The sequence below is a fragment of the Salmo salar genome, chromosome 10, assembly GCF_965601325.2.
Source record: "Salmo salar chromosome 10, fSalSal1, whole genome shotgun sequence".
Taxonomy (NCBI): Eukaryota; Metazoa; Chordata; class Actinopteri; order Salmoniformes; family Salmonidae; genus Salmo; species Salmo salar.
In genome coordinates, this window is record NC_138300.1 from 84,514,327 (window position 1) to 84,527,092 (window position 12,766).

Sequence of the window (12,766 nt, forward strand, 5' to 3'; positions counted from 1 at the left end):
TAGTGCTCTAAAATCGGAGTAGATAGGCGGAGTGAATTTACAAACGCAAGAGATATGCTAACTGTGGATAACAGTCGTTCAAGTTCAGCATTGTTAGCTAGCAAAGCGATTCACATTTTTTGCTAGCTAACCAAATGATACCTGCATCTAGCTGTAGCTACCGAAAAAAAGTCAGTCAGTCAATCACTTACTCCTGCAATGACATGTCATCCTCCCAGCAGCTAGCTAACGTTAAGCTCTGTGTTTTTAACTTGTTAAATAAAGAGCTACATAAATAGATACGCTAGCCTATTAGCCACATTTTGACTGACTTGTGATCATTGCCCTAGCTAGTTTAAAACTGAAACAGTGCATCCTGAATGGAGGCTGCAAACAATGTACCAGACCAGCTGTGATTTACAACCTGACAGCAATATTTTTTGGACTACCATGAAATGTATTGGTGAATTATATTAATCATGCATTGAACTACATCCATCTATTCTACTAACAATGCCTTCCTCTGTCATGGAATTTTGAATCAAATATAACCTATTTTTAAAACCTCTTATAAAAGTTGTTTTGTAGCATAAACTGTGAATGTGATATTATGATTGTGTGTTTCATATCTGCAAAGTAGTTAAAATGCTGTCATTTCCACTTGAATATCTTTATGAGTTATCTGGTTTTTGTCGAACCACCTGCAACTGGACACAGACATTTCTAAGTATTTTTTACCCGAATCGAGAATTTAGACATTATCTCCAAAGACATCACATGGAGCATCACATTAGCCCGTTACAATCTGCTAGCTAACAAAACTAATGTCTGAGAAATAATTTGGTAACAAAGTATCACCTAGGCTACAACTGCTGTTGAAACAGCTCAGGGACCTCTAGCCAACAGCAGTTTTAACATTTGGTGGAATGAAAAACAAAAAGTGTAAACAAAGGTGTGGGGGGGGGGGGGGGGGGGGGATCCTTCAACGGCTATTCAATTAGTTATATTCAATGATTCAGTAATTACTAGTAACGTTAGATGCTAATAGAATTTCAGTTTTGTTATTGAGTGGGGATGTCAATTGAGTTAGTCAATATTAAAACATCTAAAAAGTACTAAAAAAGTTTAATACATCCAAATGTGGTTTATTAGCTAGTTGGCTTGGCTAGAAAGCTTCCACATGCTATTTGACCGAACTGACAGAACTGTAGAGCCATTGATTTCATTGAAACGATCGAACACAAGCCACATGTGACCATCAAAGCTGGACATTCCAATACATTGCACTGAAGCCTAGTCTATGAATAGTCTGATAATGATTGCAAAAGCTCACATTGGTAAGGTAAGTTAACCAGGCTGCTGACACAGCCATAGCCACGGCCAAACATAGTTTTATTTTTAAAATATAAAAACTGTGTGGTCTGCGCTTTCACGATGGTTTTGTAAATGAGTAACGTTAGCCAGCTAGCTATCTAACGTAATCTACCTAACCGTTTTGCTTTGCAAGCTAACTACAGTAGCCTGTTACATTAGCTAGCTAGTTTGTTAGGGGGGGGGGGGGGGGGGGGGGGGCTCTAGTCTAGAGTGACCACAAAGTGGCACCAAGGAAACAAGTGTAACCCTGTTTTAGCTGTCTACCTAGCTAGCTAGTTACTTATACTATGCAAATAAGTTATTCAACAGCCTAACCAACCACTTCGCTAAGCTAACAGTTAGCAAGCTAGCAAACAACCCAACTTTAGCTAGCTAAATGTTACCCCTGTTCTGTCAAGACTTTAGTCAGACTAGCAGGCAAACATTATCCACATAAACGAACATTTGTAAAGTAATAACGCTTGACGGTATACTCACATAAATATGGTTGTTAAACGGGAACCCAAGAGGTGTACAGTTTATGGTCAATTGCTAAAACCATTATTTTAATTTCACTCTAGTAGTTGAGGTCTTTTCAAGCCACTTTGTCTGCAACTGAGTTCTGTCTGAGGTGGGAAATCAGAAAAATTCATATCCAGTGGTCTCGCTTGCAAGTGATTGACGTCTCCTCACCCAATCCCGTTAACCTATTTCATGCAAATCAGTACAACAGCCAATAAAAGTAGACCTTTCTGGAAATGGGCGCGATTTTGACAACTAATACACCAATCGAATTGAACGACGAAGTGGGTTCCGCCCTCTTCCCCTTGACAGTAACAGCAAAACAATAGCACGCCCGTCGACAATTAATTACAGTACAGAGATACAGTAATTTGCAAGAACGCTCGCCACAACCTCTATAATTTGCCTTAAATTACTGTTTTTCTCATGTCTTCCCACAAATGTTAGGGCACTCTCTCCCTAGCCATGATATTACTCGAAAAGCAAGGCTTTTTACAAAATATGCCACATCAACTCAAAAATGAAAAGGAACAAGTTAAACCATCTAACAAGGAAAAATACAACATGTTAGTTAATCTGGTAGGTATTTTAATTCGGTTCATGTTTTGCACTGCGACTTGATATAGCCTTTTTTTGTGGTGTGGGTTCGTCTATCATTTTGCATTTATCTAGTGTAGAGTTCCCTCTAGTGGAACTAGGCCTACAACTGTACCCCTCTGCATACATTTTTTTGTGTATAGTGTAAATAAGACGTCACTTTGTCCACAGAAAAGCAATTTTCAAGGGAATTAATAAGTCACTTACAAAAGGAGGTATAAGCAAGGTACATTATGCAGTCCAATAGAGATAGGCCTAGAGAATAAACTCAAATGCAGTTTTAGGAGGAACTAGTATAGAATTTAAATGAAACAGTATCTATTGAATGCAAGAGGGCAACAGAGAAACATACCCAATACTGGTGCTTGCTAATTAAGTACACTTGAGATTTGTACTGCTGTAGGTACAGTGCCTTCATTTAATTGTCATTTTTTTGGTCAACAATCAACACAAAATACTCTGTAATTTCAAAGTGTAAGAAAAATGCTAACATTAGTAAAAAAATAAATAATTAAACACTAGTATATATCTTGATTATATAAGTATTCAACCCCCTGAGTCAACACATGTTAGAATCACCTTTGGTAGCGATTACAGCTTTGAGTCTTTCTGGGTAGGTCTTTGCACACCTGGATTGTACAATATATTTTTTAAATGTTTCAAGCTTAAATTAAACAATCATGTTAAACTACATTTGTACTCCTGAACTTTAAGCTTGCCATAACAAACTGGTTGAATATTTATTGACTCAAGATATTTCAGCTTTTAATTTTTTATTAATTTGTAAAAATGTCTAAAAACATAATTCCACTTTGACATTACGGGTATTATTTGTAAATTCAGGCTGTAACACAACAAAATGTGGAAAAAGTCATGAATACTTTCTGAAGGCACTGTATATTGTTGAGATTCCTCATCATCTGAAAATATATTGGTTTGTCAGCAGTTCTTTACTGAAGCTCTTCAACATCAGTATTATAAGCTAGGGAAATATGAAAACTGAAAACTGACACATACAACCAAGCCATTTTCAAACCTCAGTGGTTGTTTGGCCATTATAGCATGACAAAAACAGAGATTGAGGATACATTTCGTGACATAGAGACAAAGTATGTTAGCCAGTCCCAAATCAGACATTAGCCCATTCACTTGGCCCCAACTCTTTATTGTTGGCAGAATCTGATGAAACTGCTAGAGGGAGGTGGGAGCAACAACACAAGACATGTTCTGAAGGATCAGACTGAGGTGTGCTCCCATACTGTATCAGGTTAGGTTAGATTTGCTGAGTGGGCTGTCTCTCACAGATGATAGTAAATTAGCAAATGTCAGGTCATTGAGCTCGTTGTGGTTTTGCAGCAGTCCCATATTTAGATGTCTGATAGCTATCAGTGAAACTGAATAATGTGTTGAGAACAGCCTGTGATCTGGCACCAGATGGATTATTAAAATACATCTATGGAAGTAGGCAGAGATTTGAACAGCTGGGAGTGGTATTTGCACCTTCAGTTGCTTGTTTGCCATATTATACAGCCGATTTGGCACCAACATTTTTTTTTGCAGAACAGAATGTTTATTGCGTAAAGGCTTCATGACACGGCTCTTGGTTTGTGAGCAGATTAGTGAGCAGATTCTCATATGTGTGATTGACAATGGTGTTCTGGTTATCCATGATTATTCTGTACAATATGTTGACTCTACCTTATCAACACATTTTGTTGACCAGTATATGATTTATTTGGTTAAATACACACAGGGACAATATCCCTTTACCAATCTATTCAGTCGACAAGAGGGTAGTTATCGCTGCAAACATACTTATCCCAGCAAACATGCTCATCTTGATCCTCTCTTGAATAACATATATACAGTATTGTGTAGTATCAAACAGTAACATGTAAATGTGACTGTATGTTTGAACTGCTTTATGATCTCATGTGGTTTACCTGGAATTCACTTGAAACGACTTGGTGATAACAGTCTAATTACATTATTATCACCTATGAAATAAAAAGTGTGGTGAAAGTAATCTATTGAAAGGCAGTGCATCTGATGTTAAATTATTGTACATTAACAACGTTGCTAGTGCTGAAAAGTCAGAAAGATGAGAAGCGTGGCTTTTTGGAGGTTTAAACACATCATTGGAGCAGTGAAATTTAAATTCAGACTGGTAGATTCTGTATCCATCTGGTGTTGTTTATGTTTCTCTGTATCCTGCCATCTGGTGTTGTTTATGTTTCTCTGTATCCTGCCATCTGGTGTTGTTTATGTTGCTCTGTATCCTGCCATCTGGTGTTGTTTATGTTGCTCTGTATCCTGCCATCTGGTGTTGTTTATGTTGCTCTGTATCCTGCCATCTGGTGTTGTTTATGTTGCTCTGTATCCTGCCATCTGGTGTTGTTTATGTTGCTCAGTATACTGCCATCTGGTGTTGTTTATGTTTCTCTGTATCCTGCCATCTGGTGTTGTTTATGTTTCTCTGTATCCTGCCATCTGGTGTTGTTTATGTTGCTCTGTATCCTGCCATCTGGTGTTGTTTATGTTTCTCTGTATCCTGCCATCTGGTGTTGTTTATGTTGCTCAGTATACTGCCATCTGGTGTTGTTTATGTTGCTCTGTATCCTGCCATCTGGTGTTGTTTATGTTGCTCTGTATCCTGCCATCTGGTGTTGTTTATGTTTCTCTGTATCCTGCCATCTGGTGTTGTTTATGTTTCTCTGTATCCTGCCATCTGGTGTTGTTTATGTTGCTCTGTATCCTGCCATCTGGTGTTGTTTATGTTGCTCTGTATCCTGCCATCTGGTGTTGTTTATGTTGCTCTGTATCCTGCCATCTGGTGTTGTTTATGTTTCTCTGTATCCTGCCATCTGGTGTTGTTTATGTTGCTCTGTATCCTGCCATCTGGTGTTGTTTATGTTTCTCTGTATCCTGCCATCTGGTGTTGTTTATGTTGCTCAGTATACTGCCATCTGGTGTTGTTTATGTTGCTCTGTATCCTGCCATCTGGTGTTGTTTATGTTGCTCTGTATCCTGCCATCTGGTGTTGTTTATGTTTCTCTGTATCCTGCCATCTGGTGTTGTTTAAGTTGCTCTGTATCCTGCCATCTGGTGTTGTTTATGTTGCTCTGTATCCTGCCATCTGGTGTTGTTTATGTTGCTCTGTATCCTACCATCTGGTGTTGTTTATTTTTCTCTGTATTCTGCCATCTTGTGTTGTTTATGTTGCTCTGTGTCCTGCCATCTGGTGTTGTTTATGTTGCTCTGTGTCCTGCCATCTGGTGTTGTTTATGTTGCTCTGTATCCTGCCATCTGGTGTTGTTTATGTTGCTCTGTCCCTTAAGAAAAGTAGAGAAAGTTTGGGGTGAAAGATGTGAGGCATTGAGACAGAGTTACTCGGAAAATGTGAAGAATCATCATAGATGACCACTGAAAATGTGTCCAGGCGCATTGCACACCTTAGAAAAAGGTCAAAGTACATTCTTTCCTTTGGTTGTATAACAATGGTTGTATAACAAGGGTCACTTTCCCCCTTTGGATTTGGACCAAACTTCTTCCTACCAATGAGTAAGACATGAAGAGGGAAAAAAAACACTATACAGTATCAGTTGTTTATATTTGAGAAGTAGTATGAAGTAGTGGCTATAAGTAGTATGAAGCTGTGGCTTGTAGTATTGCTTCTCCATACTATGTAATGTGTTCCCTGTGAATCTGGAGATGTTTTTTCCCCTGTTCAGAGAAATTAGTCACTGAAAGTAGTGTGAAAGTAATTGTCTGGTCATCCTCACAATTCAAGCCAATCCTCCATGAAAGCAATTAAATGTGTCCTTCTCTTAGCAACCTAATGCTTCAACCCAACTCTCCTTGAATAGTCCAACAAGTGGCAGCTCTCTGAGAGGGCTATTCATATAGTGCAATTCTCACATGAATACTTTTCCCACAAGCCCAAAACGTTGATGTAGAAATGGGCTTGGGACTAAAATGTTGTGACAACCCTAATAGAACCCAATGTCATTACCATTGCAAAACACTATACAGTGTGTGTTTGGGACTTTTACCATTGAAGACCATTAGAGACCATAACATTGCAACCATTAGAACTACTGTAGCCTAATGGTTTGCTTGCTCACCAAGAATGGTCTGAAAGTAACTCATCTAGACCTTTTTTTAATGGAATAAACCCCACACAAGGGGGATATTTCGTGGACACATATTTAGTGTAAGACTAGGACAAACTGAATTACTTTAATGAAGGACTGTCTTGAATTGTGAGGATGACCACACAATGTATTTTCATCATAAGCCAAATCTATTGATTTTCTACCGCAAGTTGCAAATTAAATGTTGTGATGTATTTAATAAACACAAGAGACCAGCAAAATTGTCACGTCTACTCCCGCTCTTCCCCTCTGGCGTTCAACGTCACTGGTCTACTAACCATCGGTCCTGGCAACCATCATTACGCACACCTGCATCCCACCAGTCACACCTGGCCCTCATTACTCCTTGATTACTTAGCCTTCTTATAGCACTCTTCTGTTAGTAGTAGTTAGGCAGTATTGTTTGTGTTTCATGTCAGACACTTCTCTTCTTTTGTATCGTTCCATGTTCATTGTTATTAAACACTAACTGCACCTGCTTTCTGACTCCCTGCGTCAACGTTACAAAAATGGATAAAAAAAAAATCAATGCTTACTTACAAGCCCTTAACCAACAATGAAGTTTTAGTATTTACTAAATAAACCGATGTAAACAAATAAATAAAAATGAAGAAAATAGAAAAATAATTTAAGAGCAACAATAAAATAACAGTAATGAGGCTATATAGTGGGGGTACCAGTACAGAGTCAATGTGCGGGGGCACCGGTTAGTTGAGGTAATTGAGGTATGTACATGTCGGTAGAGGTAAAGTGACAATGCATAGATACTAAACAGAGTAGCGGCAGCGTAAAAATGGGGGGGGGGTCAATGCAAATAGTCCGGGTAGCCATTTGGTTAGCTGTTCAGGAGTCTTATGTCTTGGGGGTAGAAGCTGTTAAGAAGCCTTTTGGACCTAGACTTAGCGCTACGGTACCGCTTGTTGTGCGGTAGCAGAGAGAACAGTCTATGACTAGCGTGGCTGGAGTCTTTGGCAATTTTTAGGGTCTTCCTCTGACACCGCCTGGTATAGAAGTCCTGGATGGCAGAAAGCTTTGCCCCAGTGATGTATTGGGCTGTATGCATTACCCTCTGTAGTGCCTTGCAGTTGGAGGCAGAGCAGTTGCCATACCAGGCAGGGATGCAACCAGTCAGGATGCTCTCGATGGTGCAGCTGTAGAATTTTTTGGAGGATCTGAGGACCCATGCCAAATCTTTTCAATCTCCTGCGGGGGAATAGGCATTGTCGTGCCCTCTTCACAACTGTCTTGGTGTGTTTGGACCATGACAGTTCATTGGTGATGTGGACACCAAGGAACTTGAAGCTCTCAGCCTACTCCACTGGAGCCCCGTCGATGAGAATGGGGGCATGCTCGGCTCTCCTTTTTCTGTAGTCCATGATGATCTCCTTTGTCTTAATCACGTTGAGGGAGAGGTTATTATCCTGGCACCACACTGTCAAGTCTCTGACCTCCTCCCTATAGGCTGTCTCATCATTGTCAGTGATCAGGCCTACCATTGTTGTGTTGTTGGCAAACTTAATGATGTTGTTGGAGTCTTGCTTGGCCATGCAGTCATGGGTGAACAGTACAGGAGGGGACTGAGCACTCAACCCTGGGGGCCCCCGTGTTGAAGATCACCGTGGCAGATGTGTTGCTACCTACCCTTACCACCTGGGGGAGGCCCGTCAGGATCCAGTTGCAGAGGAAGGTGTTTAGTCCCAGCGTCCTTAGCTCAGTGATGAGCTTTGAAGGCACTATGGTGTTGAACGCTGAGCTGTAGTCAATTAATAGCATTCTCATGTAGGTGTTCTTTTTGTCCAGGTGGGAAAGGGCAGTGTGGTGTGCAATAGAGATTGCGTCATCTGTGGATCTGTTGGGACAGTTTAAAAACTGGAGTGGGTCTAGGGTTTCGGATATAATGGTGTTGATGTGAGCCATGACCAGCCTTTCAAAGCACTTCATGACTACAGACGTGAGTGGTACAGGTCGGTAGTCATTTAGGCACGTTACCTTGGTGTTCTTGGGCACAGGGACTATGGTGGTCTGCTTGAAACATGCTGGTATTAAAGACTTGGTCAGGGACAGGTTGAAAATATCAGTGAAGACACTTGCCAGTTTGTCAGGGCGTGCTCTTAGTACACGTCCTGGTAATCCGTCAGGTCCTGTAGCCTTGTGAATGTTGACCTGTTTAAAGGTCTTACTCACATCGGCTACGGAGAGTGTGATTACACAGTCATCCAGAACAGCTGGTGCTCTCATGCATCCTTCAGTGTTGCTTGCCTTGAAGTGCGCATAGAAGTCATTTAGCTCGTCTGATTGGCTCGTGTCACTGGGCAGCTTACGGCTGTGCTTCCCTTTGCAGTCCGTAATAGTTTGCAAGCCCTGCCACATCCGACGAGCGTCGGAGCCGGTGTAGTAGGATTCAATCTTAGTCCTGTATTGACGCTTTGCCTGTTTCATGGTTCGTCAGAGAGCATAGCGAGATTTCTTATAAACGTCCGGGTTAGGGTCCCCTCCTTGAAAGCGGAAGCTGTACCCTTTAGCTCAGTGCGGATAATGCCTGTAATCCATGGCTTCTGATTGGGTATGTACGTACGGTCACTGTGGGGATGACGTCATCGATGCACTTATTGATTAAGCCAGTGACTGATGTGGTGTACTCCTCAATCCCATCGGAAGAATCCCGGAACAGTGTTAGCAAAACAGCCCTGTAGCTTAGCATCTACGTCATCTGACCACTTCCGTATTGAAAGAGTCACCGGTGCTTTCTGCTTTAGTATTTGCTTGTAAGCAGGAATCAGGAGGATAGAGTTATGGTCAGATTTGCCAAATGGAGGGCGAGGGAGAGCTTTGTTCGCATCTCTGTGTGTGGAGTAATGGTGTTCTAGAGTTTTTTTCCTCTCTGGTTGCACATGTAACATGCTGGTAGAAATGAGGTAAAATGGATTTAAGTTTCCCTGCATTAAAGTCCCCAGCCATTAGGAGCGCCACCTCTGGATGAGCATTTTCTTTGCTTATGGCCTTATACAGCTTGTTGAGTGCGGTATTAGTGCCAGCATTGGTTTGTGGTGTTAAAAAGACAGCAACGAAAAATATTGATGAAAACTCTCTTGGTAAATATTGTGGTCTACAACTTATCATGAGATACTTCACCTCAGGCGAGTAAAACCTCGAGATTTTGTGCACCAGCTGTGTAGCGATGTAGAAAAGTGTAGCAATTTAGCAGGAAACCTGGCACTTTCACACTACTTTATAGTAAATAATGCAAGTGACTTCAATTATTAATTTCTTTGAACAGGGGAAAATAACCACCTCCAGATTCACAGGGAATCTGTTTCTAACTACAGAAACTTCAGAACAATCTGAGATGGTGGGTTACTGAAATGACATGGGGATCGACTCTTTTGTATTCAGCATGAAATATATACAGCATTAGTTTCCCTTCTGCTGTGTTTAGTGTAGTGCAAATCCAATACGTGGTGCGTGTGCTTACTTGTGCCAAGAGTTGTGATATGCCAGCCAAGCCATTCTACTCATGCACATCTGTGACTTTGACACCCTGCATGTCTCAACGCTCTATAGCTGCAGAATCAGAGTAAATAATACCTGTAAAACAGTTGATGACAGAAAAGCTGAAATGAAATCTTCATGAACTATTCTAATTGCTTGGTCAGTATTCATTTAAAGAATGTGTCTCCAATATCCCAATAAATGAGTATCACTTTAATATGGTCTATCATTTCATGCCTTATGGTCTAGCACAGGGATGGGCAACTTTGATGGGGGTGGGGGTCACAAGAAGGCTGAACTCATCATGAGGGGCTGCAGTGGCTCAGGGGTCTGCGTACCCACATCCCTACCCACACATGCAGTCAGATCCGGCCCTAGCCTTTAGGGGGCCCAAGTGGAATTTTGCCATAGGGTGGAGAGAAGATTTAGAAAATGTTTAACTAACTTCATGCATTTCTACATATTTTGCCATAGGGTGGAGAGAAATTATTGCAGTTTTTAATATGATATCTTCTTGAGAGTGACTAACAAAATTAATGGGGGGTGGTCGGTAATACGACCATGATTACTACTAGTTTAGATTGGTTGGTTAGTCTAGCCAACTATCTAAAAAATGTTAGCTGACATGGGCTAATTGAGCAACTGACAGTCACTGACAAGAGAAAAACTGATGCACAACCAAATTTCAACAAAGGGCCGTCAGTTTCCCATCCCTTGAATAGATCATATGGTACATGTGATTTTGATTTGAAAACAATGGCTAACTAACCGATTCAGCTCATGTGAATGAAACCATTTCTAAATATTGCAACTGATATGACATCTATTTTAATCCTTCTATTTAACCTTTTTGAATCCTGAGTGCTTATACTGTAGAATCTTGTGTATACCATTGCATTGCTCTCAAATCATGTATTATTAAAAAAAAAAAATGATTTTAGAGTTCACGCTTTAAAAAAAATGAATGCAGTTCCTGTTTAAATGTTATCAAATTATATCAAATGGTGTAACCAAATGCTTCTGGTATTTCAGATTCCTCTAGGAACAGGTGTGCACCTACGATACTCTTGATAAAGTGGCCTGAGAGAGGGTGTCATTTCAGTGGCTCTGTGTGTTTTCAGTCCTCGCTGCACATGTTCCAAAGTTTGTGTGAGGTGGAGTATGTGTGTGTGTGTGTGTGAAATAGTTGTGGGGGTAGAGGGTGGTGTGGGGGAAGATTGCAGGGGGGGAGGGAAGGGTGCAGTGCGCCAGAGGAGCATTTGGCCCAGCGCCTAGAGAGTGGTTGGATTTCATGGCCCTCTCTTCATGCCTTATGGAAAATGCTATTTCAGCCATCCTGAGCATGCCAAGTCCTGTGTTGGGCCGATTGCTCACGTTACAATCCTGGGTGATGAACAGCTCTGAACGTAAGAATACAGGGCTGCCTGAACCCCTCCACCCCTCCATAAATCTCCCCTCTCTTCCATGGAAAAAACAGAGCAGAGCCATTACCCCGACCATCACAAGCTCTGGTTACAAGGGTAAAGAAACTGAAGGTACATAGACCATTCTGGGTGGCTGATGGGGAAAAAGATGGCCCCAATTCTATAACCTCGTACAACCATCCGGACGTCTTGCGAGCTTACATTATGTTATCAGTCTGGTAATTACGAGGCTACCAATTCTGCTAATGGTAACTTGAAATAATAAAACGGCCCATAACAGTTTGATAGAGAAGTGCTGTTGAGGCCCTTTGTCAACTTGGAGCTAAAAAGGAATACATCAAATCAAATCATCCCAAATGAAAACAGAGGAGTTTTTCTAACTGTCTCCAGTGCAAAGGGACAGTGGGCAGGAACGGACTTGAGATCAGATGGGCTGCACTGCCCGTCCTAGCACACACTGTCATTTTCACTTCATTATCAGCACCAGCAATGTTATTCTAACACATTGGACTTAATTGGACTTTGGAAGATTTTATTTCAGAAAGCCCTCCCAAACAAAAGCACTGAGAGCGGTTGAAATCCTTTAATCCAGCAGATCATGCATTCATGGCATACCAAGGTTATCTTTCGCTAAGCTCAAGGGTTGACAAGTATGCCCTCTCAAGGATCTCAGTATCCTTTCTGTGCTATGGGGAAAGTGTTGTACACAGTATAAGAACAGGCCTCAAAATGTGAATTAACAACATTGTTATCCTCACCAGTTAACTTATTGATGAGCAACTGTGGCATTACCTCTAGTCACTGGTGTAATGTACTTAAACCTTGTGTTGTCTTAAGGGTAAAAAATGACCCACCACTATGTTTAACAGCAGGGAAAACCCCTTAAATTATATTTTTTCAACTTGAAATGTCATGACTTTTCCTAGAGTGACCCCAACATTAGAAAAAGTGAAACATTGCCTTTGTTCATATTTCCATGAAAGCTGTACACCACCAGAGTACAAAGATTGTCTTAGGGTCATTTTTGACCCGGCAGTTATAAAATGATTTACACACCACAAAAACTACAAAGACACACACACACACGCACACAATGAGAAATTGAGATTATGTGTGCTACTGATTAAACTGAGTCAGCAGCTCCTGAAGAGGAAGATCCCCATGGTTGGCACAGTTAGAAAGAACAAGCCTGAGCTCCCCCCTGCACTCCTCGCAACAAGGGGGAGAGAGGCCTTCTCATCAAAGTTT

The 12,766-nt window shown here is 41.1% G+C and overlaps 1 protein-coding gene across 2 annotated transcripts in view; it reads right to left on the bottom strand.

Moving 5' to 3' along the window:
• The window catches only part of enc2 (ectodermal-neural cortex 2), a 47,712-nt gene extending 45,729 nt beyond the window's left edge, over positions 1-1,983 (bottom strand). For both annotated transcript variants that reach the window (XM_014124439.3, XM_014124438.3), the window contains exon 1: positions 1,831-1,983. The gene's annotated coding sequence lies outside the window, so the exon portion shown is untranslated. The remainder of the gene's footprint in view (positions 1-1,830) is intronic.
• Between the last annotated feature and the right edge of the window lie 10,783 nt (positions 1,984-12,766).